The sequence below is a fragment of the Coptis chinensis genome, chromosome 4 (genome assembly GCF_015680905.1).
Source record: "Coptis chinensis isolate HL-2020 chromosome 4, ASM1568090v1, whole genome shotgun sequence".
NCBI classification, from domain to species: Eukaryota; Viridiplantae; Streptophyta; class Magnoliopsida; order Ranunculales; family Ranunculaceae; genus Coptis; species Coptis chinensis.
In genome coordinates this window covers 103,273,234-103,296,986 of record NC_141459.1, presented here as the reverse complement: position 1 = coordinate 103,296,986, position 23,753 = coordinate 103,273,234, and the positions used below count along the sequence as shown (strand labels likewise).

General features: G+C 37.1%; 1 long non-coding RNA gene and 1 pseudogene across 1 annotated transcript; one reads left to right on the top strand and one right to left on the bottom strand.

The window, feature by feature from the left end:
* Nucleotides 1-1,205: 1,205 nt before the first annotated feature.
* Nucleotides 1,206-2,346, bottom strand: LOC147506468 (uncharacterized). The gene is made up of 2 exons (XR_015220814.1): nt 2,270-2,346; nt 1,206-1,477 (listed from the first exon to the last, which is right to left on the bottom strand). It is a non-coding gene; the product is annotated as an uncharacterized LOC147506468 (long non-coding RNA).
* Nucleotides 2,347-11,714: 9,368 nt separating this feature from the next.
* LOC147506467 (uncharacterized) lies at nt 11,715-17,255 on the top strand (annotated as a pseudogene).
* Nucleotides 17,256-23,753: the final 6,498 nt, after the last annotated feature.

Here is a 23,753-nt window from a genome sequence, read left to right as displayed (position 1 = left end):
CCTTATCCCAGTGGTTTATCCTTATCCTGGTAGGCGTTTATCTAGCCTTATTTCCAACATCTCCCACTCGCCCACAACGGCGAAGATGGTTTCTAAGAGAAGCATTTAAGTAGAATGCTCAGCCATTTGTGTGTCTCACATGGCAAATGGTTCATGTGACCCTAGCACACGTATCATGATATCTTTGAAGTAGCAAGTCGCAATGAAAAGCATGACACAGTGATCTACCATGAATGTGATCTTAAAGAAGACGAATCTAGAAACCTAATATCCGGAGAGTGTGTGTATACCCCAAGATCTGTTTGTTTCATCACTTTGACAAATAGCACTCATCCCTATGAGTCCACACCATAAAATCAAAAACGTATCACATTATTCACAATTATCATCAATTGTCCTGGCCAGGTAGAATCCCAGTGATTGTGTGATAAACCTTCAGTTCTTTTACCCTTTGCACGCAAGTCATTGTTGTCAAAGTTCTACCAACTTCCCAGTATGCATACAGTCAGCCTTTTAGTAAGAGCTTGTGGGGAGCAAACCAAAGTTACGAGTAGTCCTCTTATTTTCTTGACAAGGTCAAAAGTTCAAGGAGAGTACCATCACTAGGTGAAAATAAGACTTTTTTTACGGGTAGACCCTGTCAAAAAACACTGCTTTTTGACTGACATCGCCCGTCTCAAGGCCCGTCAAAAAATTCGTAGTCGTTTTTTTTCTTGACGGTTAGTTATCGTCAATAACTTTAAATTTATTTGACGGGTGGTCAACGTCAATAATAAATAGAATTGTTGACGGTCTATAACCGTCAAAGTTTGCTATTTCACTAGTCAAATTTGTCCAATTTTAATGGAATTTGGGATGCAAATTTGAAAATTATTGACGGTTTGCTACGTCAATTTTCTGTATACATAAATTTTCTTGACGGTCTATATCCGTGATTTTTCTGAGCATTAATGTTTTTTTTAAAAGAAATTCTTATAATCTAAATTTCATATCCATTTTTCCTGCAAAAATTAAACTATCCAACTCAAATCAACATTTTACCAAAATACAATATATTTTTTCATCAAAACACCAAAATATTGTAGCAAAATACATTACATGAGTTTTAATATACTCCATATACAACCATAGTACATCTTCATGTGTATGCAAAACCAACTAGGTTGCACAAAAAAGACGAAACTACTAAAATGCACACACAAAAATTCACCAACTCACATCAAATTGGCTCCACAAAAGGCATGGGCCATGTGATTGTATCTCCAATTGAAATGTCGCCAAATGTTCATTCCCCAACATATAACTCAGTTGTGTAATCAAAGATATCGTCAATTGTTATGCTATACGAGTCGGCAAATGGTACATCATTAGACACGGTTCCAAGTGCAACGGTTCTTTTCCTGAAGTTCTTTAAAAGGCATCGTGTGGATTGTTGAACATGTGACACTTCATCAGAAACACGTGATTGTCTTCTTACCTACAGTACAACATCACAATTATAAATGAATACAATATATACAAGTTCAACTCTCAATGAAAGCACAACAATATTTAAATTTAAATAATCAATTTAAATTGGCCTATTAGCTCAGTTGGTTAGAGCAACATCCATTCTCTCTCTACCGAATGGATGCTCTGACCGGTCTTTGTTTATCGAGTAGTGTTTCCCGGCAAACTACCTCATAACCTTTTATAGAAGTACAAACCCATCTGACAAATATTAATTATTATAATTATTGAAAACAAGTATTAAGACGATATTTTATGCCGTTTCATGCAACATGTTAAATTGTCATGTCCTGTACATTGCTCAGGTAGATTTGGTGGATAAATTGTGTTTTGAGATATCAATTCAAGCAGTCATGCACAAGAACTTCTGGTTTTAACACTTGGCACAGGTATCTAACTTATTTTATTTCAAATGATTTTTTTAGGTAGCAATCTAGTTGAAAGAAAGTATGGTCTTTAGGTGTTTGGCATATTTTTGAGTAATGAATTTTTTACAGGTAAAGACGCATGTGATATTACTGTTGCTGGCCCCAAACTACTTCAGAAGTTGCAGCAGTGCTATTCCAACTAACATTGCAATGGTTAAATATAGGATAGAAGTTTAACTAACTAATACTTAAATTGTTATCAGAAAGAAGAAACATTAGCAATTTTTAGCAGTTTACATGCCTATTGTCGTCAGCATAGTAAATATCTTTGTAGCATAAGGAACAATGAAAACAGAGTTGGTTGAAGTTCAGAAATAATATCAGGAACTCACTTGGTATCAACGCTCTGTTTGAAACCAACTTCCAAGACTTGAACTTGCACGGAGTTTCCATGTATTTTAAGTTCGCAGTAACAATAGCATATCAATAACAACGATAATGATGTGTTACATTTCTTAAAACAAAGAAGTTTTTTTAAACAAAGAAAAAAAAACAAACCTTTATGAGATGCAAACTAACTAAAATTCCATCAAAGCTAGTTGTAGTAGTGTATATACAAAACAACCAATTTAAAAAGTTAGAGTTTTGACGCAACCCATTATAAGAATGGGAAAAAAAACAAGGGTTATGATACCAATTTATACCTCTACAACATACAAGTACAATCTTCTACAAAAATAAACAACTACTAACTGCTACAAGATAACCAAGTCGATTGCAATACTACAAAATGATATTTCACTCTAAGCTCAAAGCTAGTAACAGATATACCCAACATATGTAACAGATGAATTAGCTCATGGAGTTATAGGTGCTATAAATAATTAAAATAACTACAAAGAAATTGTACCTAAGTTTAAACTTAGTCAAAAGAAGAGTAGGCAAAACTCCAATCAAATTGTTTATCAACGGAATGATAGTTTTTTGAAATTAGTTTTTTTAATCATTCATTTCTTACAAATTCAATAAATTGAACTGACTAAAAATCCACAATCACTTAATAATTCACATCACAACAACAATGAAATATTCACAAAATAATTTTTTAATACACCCCCATATCATAAACAAACCCTAAGCAACTTCAATAAATAAGATGCATCATCCCAATATACTAATTAAAGAAAAAATAACATCTTTTTTGAATATAAGAAACAAACCTGTGAAATTGAAGCTTGCTGATAACTACTCTATTTCTTTGAAGTTGCTGTAGAGATGAAATTGTTAGCTTTGGCGGAATTTGTTGTATATGACGGTGAGTTGCGGTTTTGATCAAATAAAAACCAAAAGAGAGAAAATTGGAAAAGAGCGAAAATTTTGGGGGGAAGATATTCGCGCTTTGGGCTGGGTTTCGGGGAAAATGTTCTTGACATGCTTGGTCGGTCGAGTTTTTGTTTGACGGTTATGGACCATCAATTTCATAAAAAGCCCGTCAAATATATTCTTGACGATTAGTACCCGTCAATTCCTACCCGGGCCAGGAGTTAAAAAGCCCATGTTTTCACCTAGTGCATTCGATATGTTTTAAACAAAAAATATATCAATAGAGCTCACATAGCAAGAATTTTAGGGATATTTATTTTTCTTGCTCTCAGGTGGTCAACTATACACATGTTGTGTGAAAACATGTCATGGCAAGAATATCTAATTTGTTTACTTAACAATAGATATCTGTATGTCCACTCATACCATGCAAGTGTTGTCATCCCTAATGACAATTCCAAGGATACTTTGCTCCCACTTGGTAACAACCGTTTGTAGGTTTAGACAGAATCTTCCCTATGAAGCATGTTTCTTCTTATCCAATTATAAGAAGGGGCATGACTCGGCACTAGGTCCACCCTTCCCATAAGGTTTAGTGACTTGTCAAACTAAACCCCCACTGTTTAAAATGGAAGTGATTGTTCATGTGAGTGAACCAGTCAATCCTACTAACATACATATGAGATGATAAACAGTATAATGAAAATGCAATCGATCTGGAAAGAATGCACGTTTATTCATTAAACCATCAAAGTGTTCTTAGCATAATCACATCCTCTTTAACCCAAGCATTTTTACATGTGCAAGGAAGAGTTCCTTTGGAATAGGTTTGGTCAGTGGATCCACAACCATCTGATCAGTGGATATATATATGTTGTAGAACCACTTTCTTCTTCATTATCATTTGTCGTGCGTAAGGAAGTGGTACTTTAACTCTATATGCTTGGTTCTTCCATGGTACTTTGGATCTTTAGCATATGCAAGAGCAGCCATCTTTGTCGATCAGGGCGATGAAGGTTCGAACTCTTGAGAATCTTACCGACAAGTGTTTGATGAATCGTCGAGCCACACGACCCTCGTGTGGCGGAAAGCAAAGATGCAATATACTTTCAACTTCCATAGTTGAAAGTGCTATGGAAGTTTGCTTTCTACTTCTCGGGATATAGCACCTCCATTCATTATGTAGGTATATCCGAAGTTGACTTCCTCTCATCAAGGTCTCGGCCCGGTCGGTATCGAGTACCCAATCAATTTTAAGATCTTTCCTTGGTAGACAAGTGAGTAGTCCACGGTGCCTTTAAGATACCTCATTATCTTCTTGACAGGCTTCTAGTGTGCGACCCCAGGATTTGTTTGGAACTTTGATACTAACCCAACTGCATAGCAGATGTCTGGCCTTGTACACAACATTGCATACATAAGGCTTCCGACTGCGCTTGAGTATGGTACATTTTTCATAGCCTGAGTTTCAGTAGGATTCTTGAGAGACATCTTAGAACTCAAAGACTCTCCTAAACTTACTGGGAGATCCACTTGCTTGCAATCAGTCATGTTGAATCTTTCCAAAATTTTCTTGATATATGTCTCCTGAGACAAAGATAACAAGCGTTTGGGCCGATCCTGAGTTATTTTAACTCCTAAGACATAACTAGCTTCACCCATGTCCTTCATTTCGAAGTTTAATGACAACCACTCCTTAGTGGAATTTATCAATGCCTTATTATTACCTACTAACAAAATGTCATCCACATATAGAGATAGAATCACAAAACCATTTTTAGATGTCTTGACATATACGCAATAGTCCTTATTTACCATTTCGAATTTGTCTTGAAGCATAACTTCATGGAATCTCATATTCCACTGTCTAGAGGCCTGTTTTAAACCATATATGGATCTGTTTAGTTTACACACTTTGTGTTCCTGACCCTTGATTGAAAAACCAATGGGTTGATCCATATAGATTTCCTCTTGCAATTCTCCATTGAGAAAAGCAGTTTTGACATCCATCTGGTAAAGCTCTAAATCTAAGTGAGCAACTATTGACAAGAGGAGACGTATGGAGGCAAATCTCACTACTGGTGAGAAGGTATCCTCATAGTTTATTCCTTCTTTTTGGGTGTAACCTTTTGCAACAAGTTTGGCTTTGAATTTGTCTATGTTCCCTTCCGCATTTTTCTTGATCTTGAGAACCCACCTGTTCCCAATAGATCTCCTGTTTGGAGGTAGATCAACTAAGTCCCATACTTTGTTTTTCTTTATCGACTCCAATTCTTCCTTCATAGCTTCCATCCACTTACTTGTATTGGACCCAGAAATAGCCTCCTTGAACGTTTTAGGTTCATCAGATATTTATGTAAGTGCATTGGTCATATTCATCTCCCCTTCAATCTCAAACCGATGTTTGGGGATATGGCCTCTAACACTCTTACGAGGTTGGGATTGATCAATCAGTTGACCAATGCCATTGTCACTGGAATCGGGGTTGATGAAAGTTTCATCTTCGCCTTGTTCATCAGCAGTTATAAGGTCGTCAACTTCGTAAAGTTGTATATCCTTATCAACCTCACCCCTCATTGGGTATTGATCCTCTAAGAATCTGACGTTACGTGCTTCTATTTCTGTGACATGCCCTTGAGTATCCTCCCCTAGGAAGACATACCCCTTAGAAGTCTCACTGTATCTTATAAAGACACACTTCTTTCCAGGAGCACTCAACTTCCCAAATTATCGATTTTGAGAAGTGACAAAGGCTGCACACCTCCATGGTCTAAGGTAGTTCAAAACGGGTTGTCTACCAATCCATAGTTCATAGGGTGTTTTGTCAACAGATTTTGAAGGAACTAGGTTAAGTATGTGTGCAGCCGTTAACAATGCATCACCCCAAAATGAGATGGGTAAGTTAGCCTGAGCCATCATAGATCTAACCATTTCCAGCATGATTCTATTCCTTCTCTCAGAGACACCATTCTACTGAGGGGTATAAGGAATAGTTAGTTGTCTAGCTATACCCTTATTTTCACAGAGTTCCTTAAACTCATCAGAAAGATACTCACGTCCGCGGTCAGTTCTTAAGGCCTTTATTGTCCTATCAAGTTGATTCTCAACAAGGTTCTTGTACTTTTTAAAACAGTCCAAGGCGTCTGATTTGTGAGACATCAAGTACACGGTCCCATGCGTGTATAGTCATCTGTGAAGGTAATGAAATACAAAGCCCCATGCCTTTTCATTACATTCATTGGTCCACGGATGTCGAGTGAATAAGTTGTAAAGGATAAGTTGCCCTTTGGGCTTTCCCTAAAAAGGTTTCTTGGTGGCTTTTCCAGCAAAACAACTTTCACAGATTTCCATTTTAATAGAGGTTAAGTTACCTAACAACCCTCCCTTGCTAAGCGGTCTATCCCTCTTTGTGTCAAATATGTCCTAGTCTAGCATGCCACAATTGGTAACCAACCATTTTAGACATAAAAACTTCAGTTTGTGCTAAGTATAATGTCATAAAAGAATTCATTAAATAAGCATGACCTATCAAACTGTTATTTAAAGATATCTCAAGCGAGTTCTGGAAAAAAATTAAACACATAGGATTCTTGAAGTAATTTCAAAACTGATAAAAGATTTCTCCTAATTGAGGGTACAAAGAGTACTTCTTCAATAAGGATGGATCTCCCACTTGCAAAATCCAACCTACAAGTAATGCATTGCCCAAAACATCAGCTACACTTTGGTTTCCCATGTGGACTCTCCGAAGTTCCTTGTGGAAGTTTCGAAATCTTCAAAGCGAGGGACCTATCCGGCTTATGTGGTGTCCATTTGTTGAATCTACAATCCAATATTGTGATGAATCAGACAGCATGACAGTACTTATCACATTTACAGTACTTAAAGTAAAACTTACCTCAGGAGAAGGACATGCCCACATGCCCTAGCATAGTGTCCCATCTGATGACAATGGAAGCATTCAACACTAGTCATATCTATCGACTTCCTAGGTTTCTTTTGTTGTGGGTCGGGCTTGGCCTTTTCCTTGCCTTTCCCTTTTCCACTTTTCTAGTTCCAAGGAGCCTTCCTCTTTTTGGAGTTGACAATATTTTTGTTTCGGTTTGAACAATGGGCTTTTCATTGAGAAGCCTTTGTTCTTCAAGCTCACATTTCCTTTGCTTTTTGTGCAAAGTTTGTGATCTTGTCGTCATCGTCAAGATAAGGCGAAATTGTTCCCAAGTTTTAGGTAAAGACCTAATGACGCTTGAATTTGTTGTTCATTTGACGGGACATGTCTGCTTGGGCTAACTTCAAGAACCATGTTCCTCATCACCGTGTAATGTTTCAGGTCATAGAGGTATGGGGCAGACTTGATAAATTTGTCAAAGCTCATTTGTAACCTCCTCACCTGTGCAGTAGTCGTACCCCCAAGGTCCTCCTTTACTACTTCCCATAGCTCTTTAGCCAATCCAAGGCCATCATACCGCATCATGAAGTCATTCCTCATGGTGCCAAGTATGGCAATTCGGGCAACATTATCTTTGCTTGTATACTCATTGTACTTCCTAAGTGCAGCAGTATAAGCAGCTTGTGTTAATCCTTCGGCGATAGGTTCTGCTACTGTCTCAGTTATTACGTCAATGACCTTCCTATTTGCCATAATTAGCCTAACTTTCATAGACCAAAGTTCGTAATTCTTATCGTTTAACAAGTCCTTTTCAGGTAGCATGGTAAACGGGGATTTTCCATCGGGTGCCATTCTATCAAGTTTGAATTCCAAAAATAAGATACTACGAATAAGAATCATCTCTTAAAATAAATCTAAGTAATCCACATTTTCACATATGAGATTATCATGATAATCTACTAGCATGATTCTAGCCATTAAATAAAATCAATGCATTTGACTATCAATAACATAGAATATGCAAAAAAATCTACTACTTAAATTATCATTTAATAAAATTGTTTCTACAAAAAAGAGTTTTCTATCTTTCAAAAACAATGTGGAACTAAAAAGAGCCAGTCAACCATGGACATAGAAACGTCCTGGATGCCCAGGGGAGTCATCATCATCCTCACAGTCACTATCAGCTATTTGAAAATTACTAGCCACTTCCTGTTTCCCTGTGAGGTGGGAAAATAAACCCTGATGACACATCATATGGATTTGGTTCCTTATCATCATCCCATAATCGATGTAGGAGAGATTTAAGTGGTCGAGCCTTATTCCTATCCTGAATAGGACTGGGGCATTTTGGTGTATATTCTGGTGATGGTGGCTCTGTCTTTATCTTATCAGATTTCAAGACAGTATGCTTCAAAGCTCTCCTATATTGCTTTGCAGTCATGCGTTTCTTGGAAGCCTAATCTCCCAAGATCCGGGTTCGGGTTTTCCTACAAGTCTCGGGTCTATGCGACTTAGGCATTGTGCCTTAGTTTTCATATGACCGTTGATAGAAAACATACAATTTTATTTACATGCAATAGTAAAAATCCAGATTTAAATAATTACTGCATGGTAAAAATAAACATCCAAATGTCAATTTTTAATCGTGGAAAAATAAAAAATTTTAAGGAAAAAATTTCCTTAAAAAAAATTTCCACTAAAAAAGCCAAATTATTTCCCATAAATAATTTATTTTGCAAAAAAAAAAAGCAATTTCTAATTAATTTTAAATAACCTAATTATTTAAAATTAATTAAAAGATTTTGAAAAAAAAAACAGTTTTCCAAAAAAAATGTAGATCACAAGATCAAAACTACAAACAAAAACATGCAAACCATGAAAAACCTGGCTCGATGCCAATGTAGGGTTTTTACCGATATCTCATGCATGATTCCTATGATATATACAATTACGCTATACCACATGCATAAAATAGCGCAGCGGAAAAAGAAGATCGTACCTTGGTCACAGCTTTCAATTTGAAATTTCAAGCTTTGATCTACAGGAGAAGATGATGTTCTTAGCACACTCAAGATCTTCTTCTTCTCAACTTAGCTGGAGTCAAGTTCCAACCACGAATGGGAAGCAACCTTTGTTCACGAACCAAGAACCAAGAACTGACAATGGCTAAGGAGGTTACCACGTATGGAATCTTCACAAATTACTGGCTTCTTCTTTAGAAAATGTTGGAGGCCACCATTAAAGAAGAGAGAGCTTTTCTTGTTGTTTTTTGGGATGATCAATATGTGAGGGGTGGGGGGTCAATATTGGATAGGATAGAGTCTTATACTCATCTAATATCAGATAGGATAGAGTCCTATACTCATCTAATATCAGATAGGATAGAGTCTTATACTCATCCTAATACCTGGTGGTTATCCTTATCCCAGTGGTTTATCCTTATCCTGGTGGGCGTTTATCCAGCCTTATTTCCAACACTCTTGATACCACTGATGGGGACAACGATACCAATCGATCCCCACTAAGATAACTTGTACTTGGACAATCTACTACTCCAATCAAAAATCTAATATTTCACTACAACTAACAACCACAATCTTAATTTATGGATATAACTATCACAAACAAGCAATAGAAATATAAATCAAGTAAAACATACCACAACATAAAGATGTAACGTGGTTCGGCCAATAATGTCTACTTCCACAAGAGCTAATCCTTTTTGTAAGTATGGGAAGGAAAATTACAATCACTCCTCTCAAGTCTCTCCACCTTACTAAATCACTTCTCTCTCCTTACAAGCTTTTCTTCTTTGCAAGGATTTTCTTAGACTTAGGTTTTCCTAAAAACCTTGTTTTTGTTTTATACTAAACTTGAAATCTCATGGTTACTGTAGAAATAGAAATCTACAAATTTAGACATGAGCACGGGGTCTCAAGAAAGAAGGCAAAATCGGGCTATCATCGATTTTTTCCTCGGAAAAGTCGAAGAGAGTTGTTTTAGGTGAGAGGGCTGAAAAAAACTATCTTCTTTTTCACTGCAAAGGCACGGGCGCGCCTTGGTCACGACCAATCTAAGCGCGTGCGCGCTCAGACTTCTTCACACGAACAGTACTGCTTTCTCCCATATTCTTCCTCATCTTCATGTGAGGGATAACTCCAACACTTACGTACTTCACTGAAACACTTAATGCTCCATTCTTCCTTATCTCTATTCTTACAGCTAAAATAGCTTGTCAAAGCTTGTCTTTCTCTTCTAATCCCCATTGCTCTCTTTTCGATCTTCAATTAATACTAGTATTTCTCCTTCAATTCCTCTCTTAACCCCATCTTCTAGTTTTTTTTCAAACTCATTGGTTCCACATACATTTTAAATAGTTTTCGGTAATTACTTTTGAAAGTACAGATCTTGAACCACGTACAATGAGTTTTATTTTTTGGTGTTGGCGATCGCGCAATGCAATCAAAAAAGTTCAGACAGAGACATTTGATCCGAAATTTATATGGCAACCTAATTGATACCCTTGGGGATTCTTTGTTTATGGCTTGTTGATCGATACCACCTTAACCAAAGTTGGTAAGAATTACTAGGTTAATAGATGGAACTGGAGGTTAAGGGTTTAGAGGAGGAAGATGAAATGACGAACTAAGGAAGGTTCGAGCTTTTCTAATTTTTGTTACATGGGGTTGTTAAAAAAAAAAATGGAAACTAACGGAAGTTATTAGGGTTGTTATAGTGGACAGATGGCAATAAGATTCTAACAGTTGCAAAGATATCTTCTGTACCCGGTTATAGAGGAGCCGGACTCTACTTTGAATGTGTGATTATCCCCGAAATTGAAGTACTTGAATGGTTTTTTTTTTTTTGCATGAAGTAGTGAGAAAAGTTCACTTACAAAAGATTTCGATAGGACCTACCACCATCCAGACAACAAGCAGTTCATGGTAAACAATGCTGCATTATTTAGGATTCTACTACACCAAGAGCTCTCAGCAAGAGATCTACTAAAAAAAGAACAATGGAATGAAAAAGATCTAAAGAATGTTGTAGGTGTTATGGAGAATTTTGTTTATAATTTACCAAGTGAAGAGGATGGTGATGACCAGATAGGACTCAAGGAAAACATCAAATGGAACTTGAAGAAGTGGGAAACGGTATTCAATGACAGGAAGAATCTTCAAAATTCCAAAAAAATAGTCCTGAGGGATCTTGGTGACTGGCTAGATTTGTTCAAAGAGATCAATGGAAGGATGAGGAGTTCCGGAGATGGTCCCTCTCATTGACAACCTGTATTAAAATATTTTATCGTACTAGTATTAGCTATTGAAGAAGAAATAGTTCTTTTTTTTCTTTTTTATAAATTTGCTTGGTATTTAATCAATTTAATGAAACTTTTTCGGTATTAGTTAGAAGGTATGTAAGGGCTGGTTTAGTTGCTGAAGGCGTTCATGCTTTTAATAGAATGGAAGATTTTGGGTGTAAGCCTGATAAGATTGCGTTTTCGATAGTGATTAGTATACTTTGTAAGAAAAGAAAAGCAGAAGAAACCCATCGTTTTTCGATAGCTTGGGAATTGAAGGACAAGTCTGAACCATATGTGATTATATATACTAGTTTGGTTAATGGCCGGAAATATTGATCAAGTTGAGAGAGTGTTCAGGGAAATGAAGGAGGTTGGGATACAACCTAATGTGTATACTTATAGTATTGTGATTGATGCCTTGTGTCGGTGTGGGCAGATATCAAGTGCTCATGATGTTTTTGTGGAGATGACTCATGTTTGGTGTTCGCCGAATTCGATTACTTTTAATAATAAGTAATCAAAATAACAATAACAACCATACTCATTATTCAACAATATACACAAAAAATTGAGAAACTAGATTGAGTTGAATCAAAAAGAAAATAAATTAAATTGTGCACTCACCAAAATTGTTATTCGAAATTAGAGAAATGATTGTTTGCACCAAACTCCAAATTCTCAATCTCCAAACTCCAAACTCTTTCCAAACTCCAAACTCCAAAGTCTCAATCTCCACAATGCGCCCAAACATAATGTCCACAATCAATTCAAACTCAAACTCAAATTTTGTTTTGGATTTTGTTTTGGGTGTTTTTTGGGTTTTTTGGTGAGAAATCGCGAGAGAGATGACCGTTTGTAGCCGGTATGCGTTGAGGTGGGGGGGTGTATTGGGTTTTTGCTGTTGGGCTTCGTTTTTGGGCTTGGGCTGGAGGCTGCCCGATCGAATTCTAGTGGTGCCTAATACAGGACTCAAAAAAAATATGCAATTTTTTTTTTTTTTTTTTTTTTTTTTGCCAGAAGGTCTAAACAATAAATATCAATAAAATTATACATTTATTTCAATTCACAAAACTAGAGTGTGTTGACTACTAAGAATTTAATATGGTCTGACGAAGTTAACTAATTAAGCACTTAAGCAATTAATTGATACTACTATATCTATATATATCTATATAATCTAGTCCACAAGTCTACAACAATTCAACAAATTGTTAACTTCCTATAATGATATATAACCCTACTATCTATGTGGAGAAAACTATAAAAGATTAACATTGAGAGTAAAAAATTATCTTGTTTTTTTTTTTTTTTTTTTTTAAGTGGAAATTTTATTGATAATGGTAACGAGTTTTACAAATAATTAAGATAAACATGCAACAAATTGCGCCGCAAGTCCTTTTGAATTTGTTTTTTGTTTTTTGTTTGGTCTGACGCTTGTTTAAGAATTGAGAATGAAAGAAATGAGGGAGAGCTTACGGGTTTGTTATGGGTGATTAGAATTATACACCGGTTGGGTTTTGGGGCATTGACTATTTGTTTTAGTCTCATTAACCCATCAAACATTAAAGACACATTTGTCTTTCTGTAATGGTTTTGGACTCAAAATAAATGATAAATGATAATTTTGTAAGGGCAAAAAGATAAGTAAAAAAAACCTTGGTTTATTGGAATGTTTTTTATTAATTTTTTTTTCATATAATTTTTTTTGTTGATTATATTCCCACTATAGTTGTGAAAATTTTGGGGGGTGCGAGTCCTTATAGTTTAAAGATTTTTCTAGGCAATTAGTTATGTGGTAGTGAAACTTTTCTAATTTCAGGGAGTGTGACCGCCCCCACACGCACCCCCCTATATTCATCTATGCGGCAGCTAGGGGAGGTGAGGAAAGTGAATCCTCTGGTGGTGTGGTGACTCTTACCGAATCGGAAAAAAAGTTATTTGAAAGTCGTTGGTTCGGTGACCCAGTTGCAAAAATGTTGAATGAAGAGATGCGCAAAACTCTTGCGATTCAAGTCGGAACAAGTGCAACAACCGTGAGTTTATTAGCATTTTTTTTTCCGTCCGAGAATTTTCCTTGCTCTGTAAAAAAAAAACTATGCTTATGGTGTTCTTTCATCTAGAAAAGCACTCTACTGTGTATTATTTGTAAAAAGTTTGCTCTCAATGTTTGCTAATGGAGTTCAAAAGGGAGATGAGTGGTGGACTAGAAGCTCAAATAGTTGAGAGAACAGTGAATGCTCAAGTTTATGATGGGAAAAATAGGGGGTATTCCACATGGTAAAAAGTCAATTAGTGATTTTCTTTTTCTCACTTTTGTTTACCTTTACATTTGGGGTGATGCTCTTCCAATATCTTCGGAAGAAGCAATGCATTTGAGAGAAATGTTTGTGGCATGTATTTGACTGTTTGTGGTAGTGTGGACGTTGGAATGTTGGTAGTGTGGATTGTTTGTAGTATGAGAGTTAGTTTTAAGGTTGTTTAGGAGAGTTTTAAGGTTGTTTTAATATTTTTAAGGCAACTGATAAGGGGAGATCGATCTCTCTTTGAATGATGCACACATTGTCATCAACCGTCAGATTGAGCTACTTAAATCTCGAAGCTACATTACATGGTCCCACATGACAACCGAGGCTACCGTCATTTTCATTGGATTTCTAGTGACAATTGAAACTCTTGTTATGGTATTGTGTGATTCTTTCTCTCTCTCTACACCTCTTTTATCTTTCCTTCATTAAGCAATTTTTTTTTTTGCAAATTATAGTAAAAAAAATGATCAAGAATAAAATATAAAAGTGATCTTTGCACAAATGGAGATGCTATTGGAATTCGATTTGCCATTGCCACTTTGCAAGTACATTCTTAAACATTGCTCGGCAAAAGAAAATATATTCTTTCCATTGAGTTTGGCTGAAATCCAGTTATTTTTGGGTTTATTTATATTTGAATTTTATATGATGAAATTGGGTTGGTCTTTAATATAATGAGAGAAGAATATAATGGGATTTAAAACTGAAGAGAAAAAACAAAAGGAGGAAGAAGATGGCTCGAACAATGAAATTACTTTATTTTTGTTGGTTACAAGTATGCGAACCATGCTACGCATCTGTGTTTTTTCAAGTCTTTAAACCTGTCACTCTAATGTCTCTCAGATAGTATGATTTTTGTCGTTCTAACATATCTCGGATAGTATGATTTTTTGAATTCTAGTTCTAATCTAAAAAATAATATAAAAATATTAGGAGAGGTTTAATATAATTTCAGTGATGAGTGAAGGAAGTTTTCTAAATTATTTTAAATAATATAAAGCCAATTCTAATTTTAGTAAAGTGAGAGAGTTTTTTGCAAATTGTTTAAAAAGAAAGGAGCTAATCAAAATAATTAAGGGAGGTTGTTTTAAAATCTTAAAATAGATAGATTAGAAATACACTGTGTTCGGTTGAGAAGTGTGCCTCCTAAAGACCTTGGCTATCGTATAGTCGGCTATCATATAGTGTAGATATTCGATGAGGGTGTTCATGTTAAGGCGGGGGGACTGAGAAAGTTTTGCAGGTTGATTGCTCGGCTATTACGTGTAACTTTCTTATTCTTATAGAGAGTCATTGTAGAGATGATAATCTTGAGGAAGCTACAAAGGTCTTGAATCAGATGGTTAAGAAAGGGTGTAGTGCGAATGCCTCAACTTTCAATCCAATCTTTAGGTGTATAATGAAGTTGAAGGATGTTAATGCAGCTCATAGAATGTATACTAAGATGAAAGAGATGAAATCCACGTCCAACACAGTGACATATAATGTGTTGATGAAAATGTTTGCGGAATTTAAGTCAGCAGACATGGTTTTCAAGCTGAAGCAGGAAATGGATGAGAATGAGGTTAAACCAAATGTGAACACTTAATCGAGTTTTGATCTCGTTGTTTTGTAGTATTGGGCATTGGGTTCGAGCGCATAAGTTCTTAATTGAGATGCTTGAAGAAAAGTGCTTAAGACCAACTTTGCCAATGTATGAGTCGGTTTTGCTACATCTGAGAAAGGCAAAGCAGATAAAGAAGCACGAGGAGTTGGTAGAAAAGATGGTTGATTTCGCCCTTTGTAGCTAGGACTTGGGAGTCAGGTTATTTATTGATCAACCACAAGCGTTGTTTTCCCAGTTGATTATTACTGATATCTCACTAAACTGGAAATTTTGTAGACTAGATTCAACTTTTGTATCTTGAGAAACTTATCACAGATATTTAATTTGTGAAATATTTTTTCTTGATACCGCCAGGTTTCTATTTGTGTATCGCTGTTTATACTCTCATGGACTGCAAACAAGTAATTTCATGCACGATAGAGTGTGATATGGCTCCTTTGCCATGTTACTTGTTGACAGTATCAGTAGTGAAGTTTTGTAATGTTGACGGTTACTGACCAACTTATTATACGTCAGGAAAAAAAAAACTAAACTTTTGCTAATTTACTCATCTACACTTCCAGGAGTAAGAAGGTGCGACTAAATGTGGCTCTTAAAAATTCAGGCGGAAAACATACGGGAATAAACTGACTAGAGCAACCTCGAGTGATAGCTTGTAGAGACTAGAGAGGACTGAGGGTGCATTTTTCATATAGTGATACAATCAAAAATGAGTATCTAAAAACCTCTAGTGATTGAAACTTGCAACCCTGACCCCTAAAATTTTCCAAGACGAAAACCGAGGCATTGCAAACTCTTAAGAGTGATTGAAACTAGCAACCCTGATCCCTAATATTTTCCAAGACTAAAACCGAGACATTGCAAACTCTTAAGAGTGCCGAAGGCAATCAAGATTCAATAATTTAGTGTACGGATGAGTCTCGTGTCTGCAAGTCCAATGCAGTAATCCTGCAATATTGATAATACACTGTTGCTCTTATAAAAATTTAATAAGCTAATGATTGGTATGCAAAATGGTCAAGAATGACACCTGTATATTTTTATACTACTTGAAGTCTTGAACTACCAAGTACACATTTTACAATGGCAAAAATTACTATGATCCTCGACAAAATGCCGGATCAACGGGTAAAGAAATTATTCTGCTTTTTACAATTCTCTCCTTTTCAACTTTATTTTCTTTGCTACTTGAGAATGAATAACAAAACAGCTTAACCCGTACTTCAAATGTCTTACATCTCAAAGCTCCAAAGGAGGTATTTCAAAAAGATGCATTGTGATAATGTCTGAAATAGAGCTCTCCTGCGGCTAAAAGCAGATCTTACTTCTCTCTTCCCCCCTTCTTCTCAAAGTTTGAATCTTTGCTCACAAGTTTGTTTGGAAAATCTCTGTAGTGTTAATCTGAACAGTATATAGTATATAGTTAATAGTTGTGATTGAGGTGGGCTGAATATAGTAGATCTCCCTTAGTTGGCTGGGAGTCGGTTTCTTCTCCCCCACCTTGAGTTATCCTCCCCCCCCCCCCCTCCCTTTTTACAGTTTTTCTTTTTTCAGTTTGTCTTTTTCCTGGTTATCCTAGTGTGGTATGGCTGAGGTGATGGGATCTTCACAAGGGGACATGGCGAGTTCTTCTGTGCAAGGAAGATCAACTAGAGCAAAGATTGAGCAACTTCAGGTTGAAATGCAAAATCTCTTTTGTTCTAAAGAAAAAAAGGTGGTGGATATTGGCTGTAGAAATATGGAAGAAAACATTGGCAAAAGCACAACCTTGCTGGGTAAGTTGTATGGAGGTTAACTCATCTCTTTACAAGATCTTGCGGATGAACTGCACAGGGGTTGGCAAACTAGGGGTAACACAAAGGTGGAACTGATATCAAAAGGTTACTACAAGATGGAGTTTGAAAAGATGGAAGAGTTTGAGCATATTAGAGCAAATGGCCTTGGTTGATACTGTTGGATTACTTTAATCCTACATCTTTAACATGCTAATCTAGTATTGATAAAAAAATTAAAAAATTAAAAAAAAAATAAAAATAATTAAAAGAAAAATACCTTCAAAGCCGCCGAAATTGGAGATTGACAGTAAATAGAAACTTTCCAAAGCTGAATCCAAATCACGTAGTCTTCAGCCTTCTAGTAGTATTCACCACACAACACACCACAAAACATTTTTGCTTTTCTCCTACTTTTAGTTGTACCTTTTCTGGAAAGACTAATAGTTCTTTTTCTCTAAAAAGTCATTCTCTTATATAGAGAAACTTTGAGAATACGTAGATGTGTGTGTAGTGGGATCCACTTAGGATTCCAAGTCTTATCTTAAGAAGACAAGTCCTTGTCATACAAGTACTTGTACTTGATATATTAAAACCCTTTTAATCTATATCTCTTTAATATGGAAAGTGCCCATTAACAAATCCATATTTATAATAAGGCCCTTGGAACTTTCAAGAAAGTCCTTTCCTACCATTAATTATATCTAAGTCCCTCCACCTATCTTGTATTCACAATTAGACCAATGGGAATTTGTTCTTCACTGTCACACCCATGTCTAATTGACCCAATTTGACATTTAACATCAATTGAGCATTAAGAAACTATTTCTTATACCGGCCGAGTTTGAGCTCAATTAGTTATGTCATAATTTCCTAATACATAACTCCATAAAGTGGTGGATCCTTTATTAGAATTCGTGATTCAAGACGTCCTACATTTATTAAATTACCCAAAACGTTAAGTCTAGTCTATGAATAGACATTACTTTTTAACGTCTCAAAGTAATAAATTTGAGACACAATGAATTTTCACAATTCCTCAAGTCTAGGGATTAATTGGTAAAGTGAGATTTGCACACTAACCTTAACAGTGAATTTATAGTGTGTTCTCACTTTGATCCCCTCAGTGTCAGCCATGTGACTACACCAATATACAAACTTAGAGTCATACTCAAATGATTGAGATATCATCATCCTATCATATAGCAATTATGTATATTCTGATCTTTATAAATGAAGCGTCCGACTTCACCCCTAACTGTGAGTATTCTAGGTAAATAGATACAATCAAATCGCCCGCACATGACTCTTCATATGATTGATTGTTCTAATTATATTACCTATGGAACTTATGGTTTCATCATATGATATTAGTTCACCCATATGCATAATAATAAGATTCATGTATTTAATTAAACATCATCATGTATAATCAATAAACGTTCATTGGCTTTGTAAAGGCCAAATATCCCAACAATCTCCCACTGGCCTTCAAAGCCATTTAGCAACTACTCTAAGACCTATATTATCCATGTGACTCTCAAAAGGATGAATAGGCAAAGCTTTAGTAAAAGGGTCTGCAATATTCTCATTTTGTAGGAATCTTTGTAGCGTAATATCACCATCAAGACAATTTCATGTATCAAATGATACTTACGCTCCACATGCTTTGACCTCTTATGATACCTAGGCTCTTTAGACTGAGCTACTACACCACTATTGTCACAAAACAATGTTATTGGAATCTGTGCTTGAGGTACTACTCCTAATTCCATCAAAAACTTCTTAAACCAGACTGCCTCTTTTGCTGCTTCACTAGCAACAACATACTCTGCCTCTGTAGTCAAATTTGCAATACATTGTTGTTTTACACTTCTCCAATTAACTGCTCCTCCACCAAGTGTAAATACATATCCAGATGTAGACTTTCTAGAGTCCTTATCTGACTGAAAATCCGAGTCGGTATAGCCAATAGGCATAAGGTCGGAATTACCATATACCAACATATAGTCTTTGGTCCTCCTAAGATATTTTAGGATATGCTTGACCGCAGTCCAGTGATCTGGACCTTAACGTTCATTGGCTTTGTAAAGGCCAAATATCCCAACAGATACAAGGGTTCATCTTTTCAGTAAAGAAAGGGAGACATCTGGAAAATTGGGCTACATCACAGAAGTTCAATTTGGTGGATTTTTGGATACAGATTTATGGACTCCCGAGAGATCGAATAAATGAGGAGAACGTTAGGAGTGTGGGACAAAGCCTTGGAAAAATCAAGGAAGTTGATCTCTGCTGTAAAGGGGAGTTCAGAAATCCGGTAGCCAGAGTTCGAGTTCGAATGGACATAAAAGAGCGGCTGCTAAAAGGTCTAGACCTCCGTACTGAAATGGGGGAAGTTTTCCCAGTCACATTCAAATATGAAAAATTGAAAAATTTCTGTTACTTCTGTGGCTGCATTGGCCATGATATCCATTACGTAAACAGAGAGAACAATACAGCCTGGACTTGCGCAAATATGGATGATCCCCCAGAGACATCAAGAACAACTTCTCGTTCATGTTGAGAGCAACTGTATTTTCAATGGAGTTGCAAACTCTGGGCCAGCCTCTGTAACAATATCTAGAACTCCACAAAAACCAAGATCTGATCAAATTCCGGCAAGGAAAAGGGGTTCTCCGATGAGAAGACTATGGAATGGGATAGGTCTGTTGTCAACTCCGCCAAGAGATGTGTCGGTCGGAAAGCTGTCTGATGTCAGGAGTTGGGGTACATAAGAAAGAGAGTCCTCTAAGTCAGAACTCAGAACGGCTAGAATAGAAATTGGGGCTGGGTTGTCAGTTACCGTTGGAGTTTCAAATTTGGGGGGGCCTTTGCCTCAGGATAAACAAGAAAAAGCCTAAGTTTTAGATACCCAAGGCCTTTATCCCGATTGGTGTGATGGACCTGAGGCCCATGGGAAAACTATTGTGTTTTGGACCCCATAGATGGGGGCTACAAGTATGGACCGGGATAGGGGCCCAAGGGATGATGAGAATGGACCCGAATTGATACAAAATGAAGTTTCTAGAAATCACCGAGATAAAGAATGGGAATAAGTGGGTTGTAAACCTGTCATGCTAGGCACACTAGCTACTGAGGGTGGGTTTCTGGGAACTAGGGAATATCTGTTGGAGGATCACGCCTCGCCGTATTTTGGCTCTCCCTCTTCCCAGGCTATCATTCCTTTTCTAGAAAACAACGCGATTGATGGGAGCAACCAAGCCGGTCTACCTGATAAGGATGGAAAACCCAATTTTCGATTTCTTGGATTACTGACACGTGGTAGGGGGTATAAAACTCTTGCCTCTCGAGGATCCAAAAGGGGACGTGCTAAGAGAAGCTTGCAAAAAGTGCAAGGGTTTAGAGTGGGAACCAAAAGAAAACAGTTGAGTTCAGGTGGTGGAGAATTGGAAAGTATGGATGATGATGGATGGCGTAAACACAGTTTGAGGCTGGCTGAAAGACTCTCAAAAAAAGCAAAAAAAGATGCTGATGACTTGAGGGCAAAAGGATTGGGACACTTGTTGATTCCGGAGGAAGCACAAATCATCTCCATCTCCAGCGACACTATGGAATCAGTGGAACCATTCATATCAAATCATTCACTGGATTCAAGTGTTCATTCAGAACAGTGGGGACCAGAGATACCAAAGGAGGAAATCCCATCTGATGCTTTCACTGATGAGGAAGAGGAGGATCCTTCAGAAGAAGAAGACTTGGACATGGTGGTCTTTAATGCTGACTCTCAAGAGGAAGTATCAGTGGGTAATGTGCCTTTGGACCTCCTTCAAGGTAGTCATGATGGGGGTGAGTATGATTCTGATGTGAGTATCTCTCATCTTGCACAACCACAGCCTCTAGCCGTTGATGACTCAACAGTAGTAAAACAACAAGCAGCAAAGGAAAAGCAACAGTGTTCTGAGGAAAGCTCCAGGAAGAGAAGAGGCTCTACAAGTGGTTATAGTGGTGATATAAGTTCTAATGGTGAGAGTGGTACATCTGCAAGCAGTGGAGGTCTGTGTGGTCCTCCTCCAGAGTTCGCAGCACCTGTCCCCAAATAGCTGCCTCAACAGAAATGATACACGCCTGGAATTGCCGGGGAATAGGTTCCTCCACGGCAGTTCAAAATCTAAAGGATCTTGTGAGGCAACACCAACCTGATATCATCTGCTTGTCTGAAACCAAAGTGGGGAGAGTAAGATTAGTATGTTGAGCAAAGTGTTAAAGTTTGATAACCATTTTTGCGTTCCTGCTTCTGGGCTTCGAGGTGGTCTGGCACTCTTCTGGAAAACAGGAGTAAAGCTTGAGGTGCTGGGAGCCACGACAAATCAAAACACTGGTAAACTTTCTGATTATCATAGCAATAATCCTTGGTTTTTCAGTTTCATCTATGGAGAACCTAATGCTAGCCTTAGACATAGATTCTGGACTGAGATAAGAGAAACTGCCCTTTTATTCCAGGTCCCTAGTTGCCCTTTGGAGATTTTAATGCTATAAGATCCCTAGATGAGAAAATAGGGGGTCGGTCTGTTTTTAATAATTGCATGCTTGACTTCAATAATCTGATTAATGAGTTGGGCCTAGTTGATCTGGGGTATAGGGGACCTAAGTTTACCTAGAATAACAATAGGAAAGTTAAAGATAACATCCTTGAGTGTCTTGACTGAGCTCTGGCCACAGCTGACTGGTTGGATATTTTCCCTAATATGCTTGTTAAAAATATGGTCAATGCTACCTCGGACCATTTGTCTTTAATGATAAATCTTAAGCCCAAGATAGAAGGTGCTGCCAGGCCATTCAGGTTCTATGATATGTGGCTGAGGGATGAGTCTTGTAAGCCTGTTATAGATCAGGCTTGGAAGGCTATCACTCATGACCTTCTAGATTGGAGAGTGGTCCATAAGTTCAAGAGTGCTGAGCACAGCCTTAAAACTTGGAATAAAAAAACCTTTGGGAATATTTTTTATAGCATAAAAAAAACTCAAAAAGATCTTGATAGAGTTCTCCATAAACCTTTCTCTTACCAGAACCATGAAAAAGCAAAGTTGCTTAAAGCAAGGTTGTTTGATTGGTATGACAAAGATGAAGTTTTCTGGAAACAGAAATCAAACTAACATTGGATAAAGGAGGGGGGCAGAAATACCAAGTTCTTCCATCTGTCCACTGTGTATAGGAGAAGAAAGAATAACATTGACAAGATTAAAGATAATGTGGGAGTGTGGAAGAAAGGGAGACAAGGGGTGGGGTTTGCTGTTAAAGAATATTTTGATGATATTTATGCTTCTGATAATCCTACTAGTAATGATAGTGTTTTTAACTTGTTTTCCCCTTGTATTACTGATAGAGAAAATGAGATCCTTATAGCCTGTCCCTCTAAGGAGGACATCTGGCATGTGGTTAAGAAGATGGGGGCTCTGAAAGCCCCTGGACCAAATGGCTTCCAAGGAACCTTCTACCATAATTGCTGGGATGTGGTTGGCCCTGCTATTATAGATTGTGTTAAAGATTTCTTTGAAAAAGGTTGCATGAACCCTAGTTTTAATGAAACTTTTATTGCTTTAATTCCTAAAGTTTCTAATCCTGATCATATGTCTAAGTTTAGACGTGTTAGTCTGTGTAACTTCTGCTATAAGATTATTGCTAAAATCCTAGCTAATAGGCTAAAGGCTCATATTAATAAGATAGTCTCTCCTTTTCAAGGAGCTTTCATAAAGGGTAGGAGCATAGGTGATAATATTGGGCTTGCTAGTGAGATCTTTCACAATATGAAGAGTATGAAAACAAAACATGGCTTTGTTGCTTTAAAGATGGATATGGCAAAAGCCTATGATAGGGTAGAGTGGTCTTTTATAGACAATATCTTCAATAAGTTGGGTTTTAGTGCTAAGTGGAGACTCCTCATCTCCCAATGCCTTTCTACTATTTCTTACAGAGTTTTGTTGAATGGTTGTCCTCTCGAGAGTTTCATTCCTGATAGAGGACTAAGATAGGGAGATCCTCTCTCCCCTTACCTGTTTATCATTGTCTCTGAAGCTCTCTCTAGAATGATAGCAAAGGCTAAAAATAATGGGAGATTCATGGCATCAAAATCAGGAGGAATTCACCTCCTATCACGCATCTCCTCTATACAGATGATCTTATCTTGTTCACTAAAGCCAGTTTGGCTGAGAGTAGCAAGATAAAGCATATCTTGAAAAAGTATTGTGTAGTTTCAGGACAAAGAATAAACTATGGCAAGTCTAGCATATATTGTAGCAAAAATGTGCATAGAATGCACAAAAAGATTCTAAAGAGATTCTGGAAGATGAGAATCTTTGACAAGAGAGATAAGTACTTGGGAGTACCTATTGTCATATCTCAAAACAAAAAAGAAGACTTTGACTACTTAGTAGACAAAGTTCATGGCAAAATAAAAGGCTGGAGAGCAAAAGTATTGAGCCAAGCTGGGAGGAATACTCTAATCCAAGTTGTAGCTCAAGCTACCCCCCTTTATGCTATGGCAACTTACAAGATACCTAAATCCACTTGCAATAAGTTGGATAAAGCCTACAGATAATTCTGGTGGCGTAGTACTGCTGACAGCAAAATCCTCCACACTATTAGGTGGGATGGCATATGTAAACCAAAAGCCTTGG